Genomic DNA, 17500 nt, shown 5'->3' with positions numbered 1-17500 from the left:
GAAGGTTATGAGGCCTTGTCTCTGTAGGTCCATGGAGCTGTCTCTCCCCTGGCTGTGGAAGGTTATGAGGCCTTGTCTCTGTAGGCCCATGGAGCTGTCTCCACTGGCTGTGGAAGGTTATGAGGCCTTGTCTCTGTAGGTCCATGGAGCTGTCTCCACTGGCTGTGGAAGGTTATGAGGCCTTGTCTCTGTAGGTCCATGGAGCTGTCTCTCCCCTGGCTGTGGGAAGGTTATGAGGCCTTGTCTCTGTAGGTCCATGGAGCTGTCTCCACTGGCTGTGGAAGGTTATGAGGCCTTGTCTCTGTAGGTCCATGGAGCTGTCTCTCCCTGGCTGTGGAAGGTTATGAGGCCTTGTCTCTGTAGGCCCATGGAGCTGTCTCCACTGGCTGTGGAAGGTTATGAGGCCTTGTCTCTGTAGGTCCATGGAGCTGTCTCTCCACTGGCTGTGGAAGGTTATGAGGCCTTGTCTCTGTAGGTCCATGGAGCTGTCTCTCCACTGGCTGTGGGAAGGTTATGAGGCCTTGTCTCTGTAGGTCCATGGAGCTGTCTCCACTGGCTGTGGAAGGTTATGAGGCCTTGTCTCTGTAGGTCCATGGAGCTGTCTCCACTGGCTGTGGAAGGTTATGAGGCCTTGTCTCCGTAGGTCCATGGAGCTGTCTCCACTGGCTGTGGAAGGTTATGAGGCCTTGTCTCTGTAGGTCCATGGAGCTGCCTCTCCACTGGCTGTGGAAGGTTATGAGGCCTTGTCTCTGTAGGTCCATGGAGCTGTCTCTCCCCCTGGCTGTGGAAGGTTATGAGGCCTTGTCTCTGTAGGTCCATGGAGCTGTCTCCACTGGCTGTGGAAGGTTATGAGGCCTTGTCTCTGTAGGTCCATGGAGCTGTCTCTCCCCTGGCTGTGGAAGGTTATGAGGCCTTGTCTCTGTAGGTCCATGGAGCTGTCTCTCCACTGGCTGTGGAAGGTTATGAGGCCTTGTCTCTGTAGGTCCATGGAGCTGTCTCTCCCCCTGGCTGTGGAAGGTTATGAGGCCTTGTCTCTGTAGGTCCATGGAGCTGTCTCTCCCTGGCTGTGGAAGGTTATGAGGCCTTGTCTCTGTAGGTCCATGGAGCTGTCTCCCTGGCTGTGGAAGGTTACGAGGCCTTGTCTCTGTAGGTCCATGGAGCTGCCTCTCCACTGGCTGTGGAAGGTTATGAGGCCTTGTCTCTGTAGGCCCATGGAGCTGTCTCCACTGGCTGTGGAAGGTTATGAGGCCTTGTCTCTGTAGGTCCATGGAGCTGTCTCTCCCCTGGCTGTGGAAGGTTATGAGGCCTTGTCTCTGTAGGTCCATGGAGCTGTCTCCACTGGCTGTGGAAGGTTATGAGGCCTTGTCTCTGTAGGTCCATGGAGCTGTCTCTCCACTGGCTGTGGAAGGTTATGAGGCCTTGTCTCTGTAGGTCCATGGAGCTGTCTCCCCTGGCTGTGGAAGGTTATGAGGCCTTGTCTCTGTAGGTCCATGGAGCTGTCTCTCCACTGGCTGTGGAAGGTTATGAGGCCTTGTCTCTGTAGGTCCATGGAGCTGTCTCCACTGGCTGTGGAAGGTTATGAGGCCTTGTCTCTGTAGGTCCATGGAGCTGTCTCTCCCCTGGCTGTGGGAAGGTTATGAGGCCTTGTCTCTGTAGGTCCATGGAGCTGTCTCCACTGGCTGTGGAAGGTTATGAGGCCTTGTCTCTGTAGGTCCATGGAGCTGTCTCCACTGGCTGTGGAAGGTTATGAGGCCTTGTCTCTGTAGGTCCATGGAGCTGTCTCCACTGGCTGTGGAAGGTTATGAGGTCTTGTCTCTGTAGGTCCATGGAGCTGTCTCCACTGGCTGTGGAAGGTTATGAGGCCTTGTCTCTGTAGGTCCATGGAGCTGTCTCTCCCCTGGCTGTGGAAGGTTATGAGGCCTTGTCTCTGTAGGTTCATGGAGCTGTCTCTCCACTGGCTGTGGAAGGTTATGAGGCCTTGTCTCTGTAGGTCCATGGAACTGTCTCCACTGGCTGTGGAAGGTTATGAGGCCTTGTCTCTGTAGGTCCATGGAGCTGTCTCCACTGGCTGTGGAAGGTTATGAGGCCTTGTCTCTGTAGGTCCATGGAGCTGTCTCTCCCCTGGCTGTGGAAGGTTATGAGGCCTTGTCTCTGTAGGTCCATGGAGCTGTCTCCCCTGGCTGTGGAAGGTTATGAGGCCTTGTCTCTGTAGGTCCATGGAGCTGTCTCTCCACTGGCTGTGGAAGGTTATGAGGCCTTGTCTCTGTAGGTCCATGGAGCTGTCTCCACTGGCTGTGGAAGGTTATGAGGCCTTGTCTCTGTAGGTCCATGGAGCTGTCTCTCCACTGGCTGTGGAAGGTTATGAGGCCTTGTCTCTGTAGGTCCATGGAGCTGTCTCCACTGGCTGTGGAAGGTTATGAGGCCTTGTCTCTGTAGGTCCATGGAGCTGTCTCCACTGGCTGTGGAAGGTTATGAGTCTGTGTCTCTGTAGGTCCATGGAGCTGTCTCCACTGGCTGTGGAAGGTTATGAGGCCTTGTCTCTGTAGGTCCATGGAGCTGTCTCTCCACTGGCTGTGGAAGGTTATGAGGCCTTGTCTCTGTAGGTCCATGGAGCTCTCTCCACTGGCTGTGGAAGGTTATGAGGCCTTGTCTCTGTAGGTCCATGGAGCTGTCTCCACTGGCTGTGGAAGGTTATGAGGCCTTGTCTCTGTAGGTCCATGGAGCTGTCTCCACTGGCTGTGGGAAGGTTATGAGGCCTTGTCTCTGTAGGTCCATGGAGCTGTCTCTCCCCTGGCTGTGGAAGGTTATGAGGCCTTGTCTCTGTAGGTCCATGGAGCTGTCTCCACTGGCTGTGGAAGGTTATGAGGCCTTGTCTCTGTAGGTCCATGGAGCTGTCTCCACTGGCTGTGGAAGGTTATGAGGCCTTGTCTCTGTAGGTCCATGGAGCTGTCTCTCCCCTGGCTGTGGAAGGTTATGAGGCCTTGTCTCTGTAGGTTCATGGAGCTGTCTCTCCACTGGCTGTGGAAGGTTATGAGGCCTTGTCTCTGTAGGTCCATGGAGCTGTCTCTCCCCTGGCTGTGGAAGGTTATGAGGCCTTGTCTCTGTAGGTCCATGGAGCTGTCTCTCCACTGGCTGTGGAAGGTTATGAGGCCTTGTCTCTGTAGGTCCATGGAGCTGTCTCCACTGGCTGTGGAAGGTTATGAGGCCTTGTCTCTGTAGGTCCATGGAGCTGTCTCTCCACTGGCTGTGGAAGGTTATGAGGCCTTGTCTCTGTAGGTCCATGGAGCTGTCTCCACTGGCTGTGGAAGGTTATGAGGCCTTGTCTCTGTAGGTCCATGGAGCTGTCTCCACTGGCTGTGGAAGGTTATGAGGCCTTGTCTCTGTAGGTCCATGGAGCTGTCTCCACTGGCTGTGGAAGGTAATGAGGCCTTGTCTCTGTAGGTCCATGGAGCTGTCTCCACTGGCTGTGGAAGGTTATGAGGCCTTGTCTCTGTAGGTCCATGGAGCTGTCTCCACTGGCTGTGGAAGGTTATGAGGCCTTGTCTCTGTAGGTCTATGGAGCTGTCTCCACTGGCTGTGGAAGGTTATGAGTCCTTGTCTCTGTAGCTCCAGGACTATGACCTCTACAGTAGCTCCAGGACTATGACCTCTACAGTAGCTCCAGGACTGTGACCTCTACAGTAGCTCCAGGACTGTGACCTCTACAGTAGCTCCAGGACTGTGACCTCTACAGTAGCTCCAGGACTGTGACCTCTACAGTAGCTCCAGGACTGTGACCTCTACAGTAGCTCCAGGACTGTGACCTCTACAGTAGCTCCAGGACTGTGACCTCTACAGTAGCTCCAGGACTGTGACCTCTACAGTAGCTCCAGGACTATGACCTCTACAGTAGCCCCAGGACTGTGACCTCTACAGTAGCTCCCAGGACTATGACCTCTACAGTAGCTCCAGGACTGTGACCTCTACAGTAGCTCCAGGACTGTGACCTCTACAGTAGCTCCAGGACTGTGACCTCTACAGTAGCTCCAGGACTGTGACCTCTACAGTAGCTCCAGGACTATGACCTCTACAGTAGCTCCAGGACTGTGACCTCTACAGTAGCTCCAGGACTGTGACCTCTACAGTAGCCCCAGGACTGTGACCTCTACAGTAGCCCCAGGACTGTGACCTCTACAGTAGCTCCAGGACTGTGACCTCTACAGTAGCTCCAGGACTGTGACCTCTACAGTAGCTCCAGGACTGTGACCTCTACAGTAGCTCCAGGACTGTGATCTCTACAGTAGCTCCAGGACTGTGACCTCTACAGTAGCCCCAGGACTGTAAAGCCTGTTGTAAATTCAATCCAAGTATTTATTTATGTTTAATAAAAAATAGATCACCACTTTTTGTACAAAGTACAGTTAGGTCAAAAGCCGTAGTTTGACCTTTGAAAGAGTGATGAAGTGAATGATGTCCCTAACCTGCAAACCTCCATTTCTTTCTCCATCAGAATAGTATGCCCCTGTCAGCGGGGCTGTTTAAGAGTGAGAGGAGGAACACCAGTCCCCAGTGTCCTCCCAGACTGCATGTCCAGTTCCTGACCCCGGTGCTGTGGAGCAGGGTACCCAACCACTTCCTCAAGGTGGACGTATCCCGGGTCAACGACCGCCATGGCTGGCTGGTCACCTGCTCTGAACCGCTCCAGTTCATGTCCCTGCATATACCTGAAGAGAACAGGTGATGACCCTGCCCTGCCCTGGCCCACTCGTCAGGAGTGAGGAAGGGCATAAATATAGTCCAACATCTCTGTCAAGAATTGAACTAGCTATAGATTTTTTATTTTCTTATTAGAAATTAGTGCAGCGGTGAACGATAGCAGAAAAGGTGAACAATAGCAGAAAAGGTGAATGATATCAGAAAAGGTGAATGATAGTAGAAAAGGTGAATGATAGCAGAAAAGGTGAATGATAGCCGAAACGGTGAATGATAGCAGAAAAGGTGAACGATAGCAGAAACGGTGAACGGTAGCAGAAAAGGTGAACGATAGCAGAAAAGGTGAACGATAGCAGAAAAGGTGAACGATAGCAAAAAAGTGAACGATAGCAGAAAAGGCGAATGATAGCAGAAAATGTGAATGATAGCAGAAAAGGTGAACGATAGCAGAAAAGGTGAACGATAGCAGAAAAGGTGAACGATAGCAGAAAAGGTGAACGAAAGCAGAAAAGGTGAACGAAAGCAGAAAAGGTGAACGAAAGCAGAAAAGGTGAACGATAGCAGAAAAGGTGAACGATAGCAGAAAAGGTGAATGATAGCAGAAAAGGTGAACGATAGCAGAAAAGGTGAATGATAGCAGAACGTAATGTATGAGAAGCAATAAAATGTTGCAATCAGAAAGTTCCTCACTAAGCTGTGTCAGTTTAACCTTCTGTGTGTCCTCTCTCCTCCTCCCCCTTCTCCACCTCCTCCTCTACATCTCCCCCTCCTCTTCCTCCTCTTCCTCCTCCTCCTCCTCTTCTACCTCTTCCTCCTCCTCTTCCTCTTCCTCTCCCCTTCTTCTCCTCCTCCTCCTTCTCCTCTACCTCTCCTCTTCTTCCTTCTTCCTCTTCCTCTCCCCTCCTCCTCCTCCTCCTCCTCCTCCTCCTCCCCCTCTCCTCCTCTTCCTCCTTCTTCCTCCTCTTCCTCCTCCTCCCCCTCTCCTCCTCCCCTCTCCTCCTCCTCCTCCTCCTCCCCCTCTCCTCCTCCTCCCCCTTCTCCACCTCCTCCTCTACATCTCCCCCTCCTCTTCCTCCTCTTCCTCCTCCTCCTCCTCCCCCTCTCCTCCTCCTCCCTCCCCCCCTCTCCTCCTCCTCCTCCTCCTCCTCCTCCTCCCCAGGTCAGTTGATATCCTGGAGTTGACTGAGCAGAAGGACCTGTTGAAGTTCCACTATCATACTCTGAGGTTGTACTCTGCTGTGTGTGCTCTGGGGAACAACCGTGTGGCCCACGCCCTCTGCTCCCACGCCGACGAGGCACAGCTGCTCTACGCCATAGAGAACAAGTACATGCCTGGTCTCCTCAGGACTGGATACTACGACCTGCTCATAGACATCCACCTCAGGTAGGTAGCCCACAGGTCAGAGAGGTGGGCCAGGAACCGGAAGGTCGCTGGTTTAAGTCACGGTCGTGTCGATGTAAAAGTGGAGACTGAACTGGCTGCAGTTGGGCTGCTGGGTCAGATCTACCATTAGCATTGTGCCCTTGAGCAAGGCACTTAACCCCCACAACATGCTGTCCATCCAGGCACTTAACCCCCACAACATGCTGTCCATCCAGGCCCTTAACCCCCACAACATGCTGTCCATCCAGGCCCTTAACCCCCACAACATGCTGTCCATCCAGACACTTAACCCCCACAACATGCTGTCCATCCAGACACTTAACCCCCACAACATGCTGTCCATCCAGGCACTTAACCCCCACAACATGCTGTCCATTCAGACACTTAATCCCCACAACAGGCTGTCCATCCAGACACTTAACCCCCACAACATGCTGTCCATCCAGACACTTAACCCCCACAACATGCTGTCCATCCAGGCACTTAACCCCCACAATATGCTGTCCATCCAGGCACTTAACCCCCACAACATGCTGTCCATCCAGGCACTTAACCCCCACAACATGCTGTCCATCCAGGCACTTAACCCCCACAACATGCTGTCCATCCAGACACTTAACCCCCACAACATGCTGTCCATCCAGGCCCTTAACCCCCACATCATGCTGTCCATTCATGCACTTAACCCCCACAACATGCTGTCCATCCAGGCACTTAACCCCCACAACATGCTGTCCATCCAGACCCTTAACCCCCACAACATGCTGTCCATCCAGGCACTTAACCCCCACAACATGCTGTCCATCCAGACACTTAACCCCCACAACATGCTGTCCATCCAGGCCCTTAACCCCCACAACATGCTGTCCATCCAGGCCCTTAACCCCCACAACATGCTGTCCATCCAGGCCCTTAACCCCACAACATGCTGTCCATCCAGGCCCTTAACCCCCACAACATGCTGTCTATCCAGGCCCTTAACCCCCACAACATGCTGTCCATCCAGACCCTTAACCCCCACAACATGCTGTCCATCCAGGCCCTTAACCCCCACAACATGCTGTCCATCCAGGCCCTTAACCCCCACAACATGCTGTCCATCCAGACCCTTAACCCCCACAACATGCTGTCCATCCAGGCCGTTAACCCCCACAACATGCTGTCCATCCAGGCCCTTAACCCCCACAACATGCTGTCCATCCAGGCCCTTAACCCCCACAACATGCTGTCTATCCAGGCCCTTAACCCCCACAACATGCTGTCCATCCAGACACTTAACCCCCACAACATGCTGTCCATCCAGGCACTTAACCCCCACAATATGCTGTCCATCCAGGCACTTAACCCCCCACAACATGCTGTCCATCCAGGCACTTAACCCCCACAACATGCTGTCCATCCAGGCACTTAACCCCCACAACATGCTGTCCATCCAGACACTTAACCCCCACAACATGCTGTCCATCCAGGCCCTTAACCCCCACATCATGCTGTCCATCCATGCACTTAACCCCCCACAACATGCTGTCCATCCAGGCACTTAACCCCCACAACATGCTGTCCATCCAGACCCTTAACCCCCACAACATGCTGTCCATCCAGGCACTTAACCCCCACAACATGCTGTCCATCCAGACCCTTAACCCCCACAACATGCTGTCCATCCAGACACTTAACCCCCACAACATGCTGTCCATCCAGGCCCTTAACCCCCACAACATGCTGTCCATCCAGGCCCTTAACCCCCACAACATGCTGTCTATCCAGGCCCTTAACCCCCCACAACATGCTGTCCATCCAGACACTTAACCCCCACAACATGCTGTCCATCCAGACCCTTAACCCCCACAACATGCTGTCCATCCAGGCCCTTAACCCCCACAACATGCTGTCCATCCAGGCCCTTAACCCCCACAACATGCTGTCCATCCAGACCCTTAACCCCCCACAACATGCTGTCCATCCAGGCCGTTAACCCCCACAACATGCTGTCCATCCAGGCCCTTAACCCCCACAACATGCTGTCCATCCAGGCCCTTAACCCCCACAACATGCTGTCTATCCAGGCCCTTAACCCCACAACATGCTGTCCATCCAGACACTTAACCCCCACAACATGCTGTCCATCCAGGCCCTTAACCCCCCACAACATGCTGTCCATCCAGGGGCTCCTCTCATAGTGTGGGGGAAAAGGCAGAAGATCCATTTGTGTTCCAACCAAATGGACAATAAGCTGATTTCTTCTCTCCCCAGTACCTATGCCACGGCGCGTCTCATGATGAACAATGAGTACATCGTCCCTATGACGGACGAGACCAAGTCCATCACCCTGTTCCCTGACGAGAAGAAGAAGCACGGCCTGCCAGGGATCGGCCTGAGCACCTCCCTCCGCCCACGCATGCGCTTCTCCTCCCCCTCCTTCATCTGCAGCGGAGCCGACTGCTTCCAGTTCAGCCCCGAGTTCCCCCTGGATATCCTGAAGACCAAGACCATAGAGATGCTGACGGAGGCGGTGAGCGAGGGGAGTCTACACGTCAGAGATCCTATAGGGGGCAGCACCGAGTTCCTGTTTGTTCCTCTCATTAAGTTGTTCTACACCTTATTGATTATGGGGGTGTTCCATAACGGGGACCTGAAGAACATTCTACAGCTGATAGAACCCAGCGTGTTCTCAGAGGGAGGGGACACGGCCACGGACCCGCCCACGGACACGCCCCAGAGTGATGTCCCTAAGGGAGGAAGAGGGGGGGAGGGGCCTGGAGCAGAGGAGAGGAAGGTGCCTAAAGGACTGCTCCAGATGAAACTACCGGAACCTGTCAAACTGCAGGTACGCAGAACACGCTGGACATGCTATTTGCATATCCTTCTGGTTCCAGAAACCTAATGTAGCATCATTGTTTCTATGTCCTTTCCCATAAATGTAACCTGTCATAAATCACTAGCTGTCCGGTAAATGTAACCTGTCATAAATCACTAGCTGTCCGGTAAATATAACCTGTCATAAATCACTAGCTGTCCGGTAAATATAACCTGTCATAAATCACTAGCTGTCCGGTAAATGTAACCTGTCATAAATCACTAGCTGTCCAGTAAATGTAACCTGTCATAAATCACTAGCTGTCCAGTAAATGTAACCTGTCATAAATCACTAGCTGTCCGGTAAATGTAACCTGTCATAAATCACTAGCTGTCCAGTAAATGTAACCTGTCATAAATCACTAGCTGTCCAGTAAATGTAACCTGTTATAAATCACTAGCTGTCCGGTAAATGTAACCTGTCATAAATCACTAGCTGTCCGGTAAATGTAACCTGTCATAAATCACTAGCTGTCCAGTAAATGTAACCTGTCATAAATCACTAGCTGTCCAGTAAATGTAACCCGTCATAAATCACTAGCTGTCCAGTAAATGTAACCTGTCATAAATCACTAGCTTTCCAGTAAATGTAACCCGTCATAAATCACTAGCTGTCCAGTAAATGTAACCTGTCATAAATCACTAGCTGTCCAGTAAATGTAACCTGTCATAAATCACTAGCTGTCCAGTAAATGTAACCTGTCATAAATCACTAGCTGTCCAGTAAATGTAACCTGTCATAAATCACTAGCTGTCCAGTAAATGTAACCTGTCATTAATCACTAGCTGTCCAGTAAATGTAACCTGTCATAAATCACTAGCTGTCCAGTAAATGTAACCCGTCATAAATCACTAGCTGTCCAGTAAATGTAATCTGTCATAAATCACTAGCTGTCCAGTAAATGTAACCTGTCATAAATCACTAGCTGTCCAGTAAATGTAACCTGTCATAAATCACTAGCTTTCCAGTAAATGTAACCTGTCATAAATCACTAGCTGTCCAGTAAATGTAACCTGTCATAAATCACTAGCTGTCCAGTAAATGTAACCCGTCATAAATCACTAGCTGTCCAGTAAATGTAACCTGTCATAAATCACTAGCTGTCCAGTAAATGTAACCTGTCATAAATCACTAGCTGTCCAGTAAATGTAACCTGTCATTAATCACTAGCTGTCCAGTAAATGTAACCTGTCATAAATCACTAGCTGTCCAGTAAATGTAACCCGTCATAAATCACTAGCTGTCCAGTAAATGTAACCCGTCATAAATCACTAGCTGTCCAGTAAATGTAACCTGTCATAAATCACTAGCTTTCCAGTAAATGTAACCTGTCATAAATCACTAGCTGTCCAGTAAATGTAACCTGTCATAAATCACTAGCTGTCCAGTAAATGTAACCTGTCATAAATCACTAGCTGTCCAGTAAATGTAACCCGTCATAAATCACTAGCTGTCCAGTAAATGTAACCTGTCATAAATCACTAGCTGTCCAGTAAATGTAACCTGTCATAAATCACTAGCTTTCCAGTAAATGTAACCTGTCATAAATCACTAGCTGTCCAGTAAATGTAACCTGTCATAAATCACTAGCTGTCCAGTAAATGTAACCTGTCATAAATCACTAGCTGTCCAGTAAATGTAACCTGTCATAAATCAAGTCCGACCACCAGCGGGTGAACAGAATTAGCTGCTGATGGCGTGATTTGCATCTCTTGTGCTGCTATTTTTATTTTTCTTATACTTTTTTTTATACACCCGTTGTATTTGGCGCATGTGACAAATACAATTTGATTTGATTTGATCTTAAAGTGGGTGCCCTGCAAGTAATGCCGGTGGGCAAGTCTGCTGTCGGCACGGCAGAGTCACTTTGGAGGGCCTCCTGGCTGCAGAGTGCTCGTTGCTAACTGGGCTGTGTCTCCCTAGATGTGCCGCCTGCTTGCAGAGTGCTCGTTGCTAACTGGGCTGTGTCTCCCTAGATGTGCCGCCTGGCTGCAGAGTGCTCATTGCTAACTGGGCTGTGTCTCCCTAGATGTGCCGCCTGGCTGCAGAGTGCTCGTTGCTAACTGGGCTGTGTCTCCCTAGATGTGCCGCCTGCTTGCAGAGTGCTCGTTGCTAACTGGGCTGTGTCTCCCTAGATGTGCCGCCTGGCTTCAGAGTGCTCGTTGCTAACTGGGCTGTGTCTCCCTAGATGTGCCGCCTGCTTGCAGAGTGCTCGTTGCTAACTGGGCTGTGTCTCCCTAGATGTGCCGCCTGGCTGCAGAGTGCTCGTTGCTAACTGGGCTGTTTCTCCCCTAGATGTGCTGCCTGGCTGCAGAGTGCTCGTTGCTAGCTGGGCTGTGTCTCCCTAGATGTGCCGCCTGGCTGCAGAGTGCTCGTTGCTAACTGGGCTGTGTCTCCCTAGATGTGCCGCCTGCATGCCGAGTGCTCGTTGCTAACTGGGCTGTGTCTCCCTAGATGTGCCGCCTGCATGCCGAGTGCTCGTTGCTAACTGGGCTGTGTCTCCCTAGATGTGCCGCCTGGCTGCAGAGTGCTCGTTGCTAACTGGGCTGTGTCTCCCTAGATGTGCCGCCTGCATGCCGAGTGCTCGTTGCTAACTGGGCTGTGTCTCCCTAGATGTGCCGCCTGGCTTCAGAGTGATCGTTGCTAACTGGGCTGTGTCTCCCTAGATGTGCCGCCTGCTTGCAGAGTGCTCGTTGCTAACTGGGCTGTGTCTCCCTAGATGTGCCGCCTGGCTGCAGAGTGCTCGTTGCTAACTGGGCTGTGTCTCCCTAGATGTGCCGCCTGGCTTCAGAGTGCTCGTTGCTAACTGGGCTGTGTCTCCCTAGATGTGCTGCCTGGCTGCAGAGTGCTCGTTGCTAACTGGGCTGTGTCTCCCTAGATGTGCCGCCTGCTTGCAGAGTGCTCGTTGCTAACTGGGCTGTGTCTCCCTAGATGTGCCGCCTGCTTGCAGAGTGCTCGTTGCTAACTGGGCTGTGTCTCCCTAGATGTGCCGCCTGCTTGCAGAGTGCTCGTTGCTAACTGGGCTGTGTCTCCCTAGATGTGCCGCCTGCATGCCGAGTGCTCGTTGCTAACTGGGCTGTGTCTCCCTAGATGTGCCGCCTGCTTGCAGAGTGCTCGTTGCTAACTGGGCTGTGTCTCCCTAGATGTGCTGCCTGCTTGCAGAGTGCTCGTTGCTAACTGGGCTGTGTCTCCCTAGATGTGCCGCCTGCTTGCAGAGTGATCGTTGCTAACTGGGCTGTGTCTCCCTAGATGTGCCGCCTGGCTGCAGAGTGCTCGTTGCTACCTGGGCTGTGTCTCCCTAGATGTGCCGCCTGCATGCCGAGTGCTCGTTGCTAACTGGGCTGTGTCTCCCTAGATGTGCCGCCTGCATGCCGAGTGATCGTTGCTAACTGGGCTGTGTCTCCCTAGATGTGCCACCTGGCTGCAGAGTGCTCGTTGCTAACTGGGCTGTGTCTCCCTAGATGTGCCGCCTGCTTGCAGAGTGCTCGTTGCTAACTGGGCTGTGTCTCCCTAGATGTGCCGCCTGCTTGCAGAGTGCTCGTTGCTAACTGGGCTGTGTCTCCCTAGATGTGCCGCCTGGCTGCAGAGTGATCGTTGCTAACTGGGCTGTGTCTCCCTAGATGTGCCGCCTGCTTGCAGAGTGCTCGTTGCTAACTGGGCTGTGTCTCCCTAGATGTGCCGCCTGGCTTCAGAGTGCTCGTTGCTAACTGGGCTGTGTCTCCCTAGATGTGCCGCCTGATTGCAGAGTGCTCGTTGCTAACTGGGCTGTGTCTCCCTAGATGTGCCGCCTGGCTGCAGAGTGCTCGTTGCTAACTGGGCTGTGTCTCCCTAGATGTGCCGCCTGCTTGCAGAGTGATCGTTGCTAACTGGGCTGTGTCTCCCTAGATGTGCCGCCTGGCTGCAGAGTGCTCGTTGCTAACTGGGCTGTGTCTCCCTAGATGTGCCACCTTCTCCAGTACCTGTGTGACTGTCAGGTGCGCCACCGTATCGAGGCGGTGGTGGGCTTCAGCGATGACTTCGTGGCTCATCTCCAGGACAACCAGCGGTTCCGCTATAACGAGGTCATGCAGGCGCTCAACATGTCTGCTGCCCTGACTGCCAGGAAGACCAAAGAGTTCAGATCTCCTCCTCAGGAACAGGTAGAGGGAGGGCTTATCGATCGATCGATCGATCAGTGAATATCTTCACACTGTCATATCTTTATCCGCCTGGTATGTTCCCCACCATTGCTGGGGTCAAGTCTTGGTCTCACTTTATTTGGATTGTCCTGATGTTTCATCTGTAGCTGTACAGATGGTCATACTATAAACAAACAATCTGTTGATAAGCAACTGCTTGCTAAGGTTACGGTTAGGATTAGAATAAGGGTTAGGGGAAGGGTTAAGGTTAGGGTTAGGATAAGGGTTAAGGTTAGTAGATAGTTGAATTGTTACTGATAGTCTGTAGAGCATCTACAGATGGACTATCCAAATAAAGTGTTACCCAAGTATTTTCTGTTTTGTTAAATGAAGCTCTTTCACCAGTTTGTGCCCCCCGAAATGAATACTTAACCGATCAGGGCCGTAAGTTTGTTGAGCAGGTTGGTACCGTTCAGTGATTTTCTCCTCTCCTCTCAGATCAACATGCTGCTGAGCTTTAAGGATGAGAAGGTGGACTGTCCCTGTCCAGAAGACATCAGAGAACAGCTTGTAGACTTCCATGAGGACCTGATGACACACTGTGGTATGTCTGTTTAACACTATATATAGTACTGGGCTGGCTCCCATAGTTTCTTTTCCCTAACCAGGCCAGCCAAGTACAGCTCAGCTTGGTTTGGCTCAGTTGTGAGCTTCGTTGAAGTCATTACAGTGACCTTGAATTCATTACATTTACATGTTATATTTTAGTCAATTAGCAGACGCTCTTATCCAGAGCAACTTACAGTGAGTGCATACATTATTATTATTATTTAAATCATACTGACCCGTGGGAATCGAACCCACAACCTTGGCGTTGCAAACGCCATGCTCTACCAACTGAGCTACATCCCTGCTGGCCATTCCCTCCCCTACCCTGGACGACGCTGGGCCAATTGTGCGCCGCCCCTTGAGGTCTCCCGGTCGCGGCCGGCTACGACAGAGCCTGGATTCGAACCAGGATCTCTAGTGGCACAGCTAGCACTACGATGCAGCGCCTTAGACCACTGCGCCACTCATAATAGTGTTAAAAGTTTTTCACAATCCCTGTTGGATTACACACAGCACTAAGTTAACACATTATCGACCCCTTCTCTCTTCAGGAATAGAGATCGACGAGGACAAGCTGAACGAGGCGGACAGTGATTTCACCATCCGAGGAAGACTCATGTCTCTGGTGGAGAAGGTAGTCTACCTGAAGAAGAAGATGACCTTCCTGCCGAAGAACAAGAAGAAAGTTAAGAAACCCAGTAAGACCTCTCTCTGTTACACAGACACATGAAGAAGTCCAGTTAGACCTCTCTCTGTTACACAGACACATGAAGAAGTCCAGTAAGACCCTCTCTCTGTTACACAGACACATGAAGAAGTCCAGTAAGACCTCTCTCTGTTACACAGACACATGAAGAAGTCCAGTTAGACCCTCTCTGTTACACAGACACATGAAGAAGTCCAGTTAGACCCTCTCTGTAACAGACACATAAAGAAGTCCAGTTAGACCTCTCTCTGTAACAGACACATAAAGAAGTCCAGTTAGACCCTCTCTGTTACACAGACACATGAAGAAGCCCAGTAAGACCTCTCTCTGTTACACAGACACATGAAGAAGTCCAGTAAGACCTCTCTCTGTTACACAGACACGTGAAGAAGTCCAGTTAGACCCTCTCTCTGTTACACAGACACATAAAGAAGTCCAGTAAGACCTCTCTCTGTTACACAGACACATAAAGAAGTCCAGTTAGACCTCTCTCTGTTACACAGACACATGAAGAAGTCCAGTTAGACCTCTCTCTGTTACACAGACACATAAAGAAGTCCAGTTAGACCTCTCTCTGTTACACAGACACATAAAGAAGTCCAGTAAGACCTCTCTCTGCAGACAGGACATAACAGGACACAGTAGTCTGATTAAATACCAATATCTTCTTTAGATAACAGTAGAATGGACTAATAGTTATTGACGTACTCCTCTTCATCCCCATTAGTAAGGATATAATGACTGACGTCCTCCTCTTCATCCCCATTAGTAAGGATATAATGACTTCCCTCCACTACTTCCTGTCCTTGGCGAATACAGAGAATAAAACAGGCTCAAGTTTTCTATCTACAGTATGTCCTCGTCTAGCCTGATCTAACCAACTCCTACCTGATCCCAGATCTGTTTGTGCTGTCTTACCAACACCTACGCCGCCTGACAATGACCATAGGAGTTGGATAGACGGATGAGATCAGGTAGGAGTTGGTTAGACAGCACAAACAGATGAGATCAGGCTGGTCCCTTTCTGGGTCTGACTGTCTCTCTCTCTTTCTTTCTGTCTGTCTCTGGGTGTCTGTCTCTGTCTGTCTCTCTCTGTCTGTCTATGTATCACTGTCTGTCTCTGTCAGTCTCTCTGTCTCTCTGTCTCACTCTCTCTCTCTCTCTCTCTTATCTCTCTCTCTCTCTCTCTCTATCTCTCTCTCTCTTTCTCTTTCTGTTAGTCTCTGTCTTTCTGTCTGTCTGTCTCTCTGTCTGTCTCTCTCTGTTAGTCTATGTCTGTCTGTCTGTCTGTCTGTCTGTCTGTCTGTCTGTCTGTCTGTCTCTCTCTCTCTCTCTCTCTCTCTCTCTCTCTCTCTCTCTCTCTCTCTCTCTCTCTCTCTCTCTGTTAGTATCTGTCTTTCTGTCTGTCTGTCTCTCTGTTAGTCTCTGTCTCTATGTCTGTCTGTCTGTCTGTCTGTCTGTCTGTCTGTCTGTCTGTCTCTGTTAGTGTCTGTCTGTCTCTGTTAGTGTCTGTCTGTCTCTGTTAGTGTCTGTCTGTCTGTCTGTCTGTCTCTGTCTGTCTCTGAACTACAGTATAATAGAGAGAATAGACTAGCCTAAAGGTTGTCTCCATGTCCTTGTTCCAGTGCTTGCTGTGTGTCTGACAGCGGTGCTTCGTTGCCTAAAGGTTGTCTCCATGTCCTTGTTCCAGTGCTTGCTGTGTGTCTGACCGCGGTGCGCTCGTTGCCTAAAGGTTTTCTCCATGTCCTTGTTCCAGTGCTTGCTGTGTGTCTGACCGCGGTGCGCTCGTTGCGTCCTCTCCTTCAGGCACCTTGCAGCAGCTGACCAGTGAGACCATGGTGCGCTGGGCCCAGGAGAGCGTGATGGAGGACCCAGAGCTGGTCAGAGCCATGTTTGTCCTCCTCCACCGTCAGTACGATGGCATCGGGGGGCCAGGTCCGGGCCCTACCAAAGGCCTACACCATCAACTCAGTCTCTGTGGAAGATACCATCAAACTGCTGGCATCTCTGGGACAGATCAGATCACTGCTGTCTGTACGCATGGGGCGTGAGGAGGAGAAACTCATGATCAGAGGGCTGGGGTAAGGGCACTACACTACATACTACATACTACATACTAACCTTGCATGGGGCGTTCACTTTATATGATACATTCTCTCAAGAAATCAAAGAAGGACTTTTTTAAGCTTGGTATACTGTATGTTTACAAAACCAATATAGTTCATAACCAAGTGTTTACTAGCTGTTACGATGAGTTTCTCGGGTATCGAAGAATCAAGGATCTGATCTGGATCAAGGTCTGGTATGACTAGCTGTTCTATGACATCATAACACTAGCTCTCCACTGCTTCTCTCTACAGAGACATCATGAACAACAAGGTCTTCTACCAGCACCCCAACCTGATGAGAGCTCTGGGAATGCACGAAACTGTCATGGAGGTGATGGTTAACGTCCTGAGTGGAGGGGAATCCAAGGTAACAGCTCACACGGGGTTGTGTGTGTGTGTGTGTGTTTGCTGTTTGAAGCAGGGTTTTTTTTTTAATGACATTTGCTCCATTTGTGTATTGGATAACTAATTAGTTAATTCCAAAAATGAACGTAGAAACATGAAAGTACAAGGAGGTGATTCTGTAGCAATAGTCCAGGGAAAGAGAGACAGCAGATGGAATGAACTGGGTTGGCATCCCAAACGACACCTTATTTCCTGTTTAGGGACTATCTCAAAGTAATTACTGATTGATAGTTCATTGATGTCATCTCTTTGTAATTCTGGAAAACATTTCTAATGTCAGTTCTTTCCCCGTTCACAGTGTAATATTGGAACGCAAAGTAAACTAAGTAAAATAGTGTTGACTTGTCTCTTACTTGTTGTTAAGGAAATCACCTTTCCTAAGATGGTGGCCAACTGCTGCCGTTTCCTGTGTTACTTCTGTCGCATCAGTAGACAGAATCAGAAAGCCATGTTCGATCACCTCAGCTACCTGCTGGAAAACAGCAGCGTCGGGCTTGGTGAGTGTGTTCAGCTTCACGGCCTGTGTCTAAAATGGCACCCCTATTCACTATATAGTGCACTACTTTAGACCAGAGCCCTATAGGACTTAGATGAAAAGTAGTGCACTTTCTAGGGAGTAGG

At 50.6% G+C, this 17500-nt stretch overlaps 1 pseudogene; it reads left to right on the top strand.

Moving 5' to 3' along the window:
* The window catches only part of LOC121563438, a 48188-nt pseudogene that overhangs the window by 11224 nt on the left and 19464 nt on the right, over nt 1–17500 (top strand).

Source organism: Coregonus clupeaformis, unplaced genomic scaffold (assembly GCF_020615455.1).
Source record: "Coregonus clupeaformis isolate EN_2021a unplaced genomic scaffold, ASM2061545v1 scaf1708, whole genome shotgun sequence".
In the NCBI taxonomy this organism is placed as follows: domain Eukaryota; kingdom Metazoa; phylum Chordata; class Actinopteri; order Salmoniformes; family Salmonidae; genus Coregonus; species Coregonus clupeaformis.
Note: the sequence above shows the minus strand (reverse complement) of the source record. Positions and strands in the feature narration are given on the sequence as shown.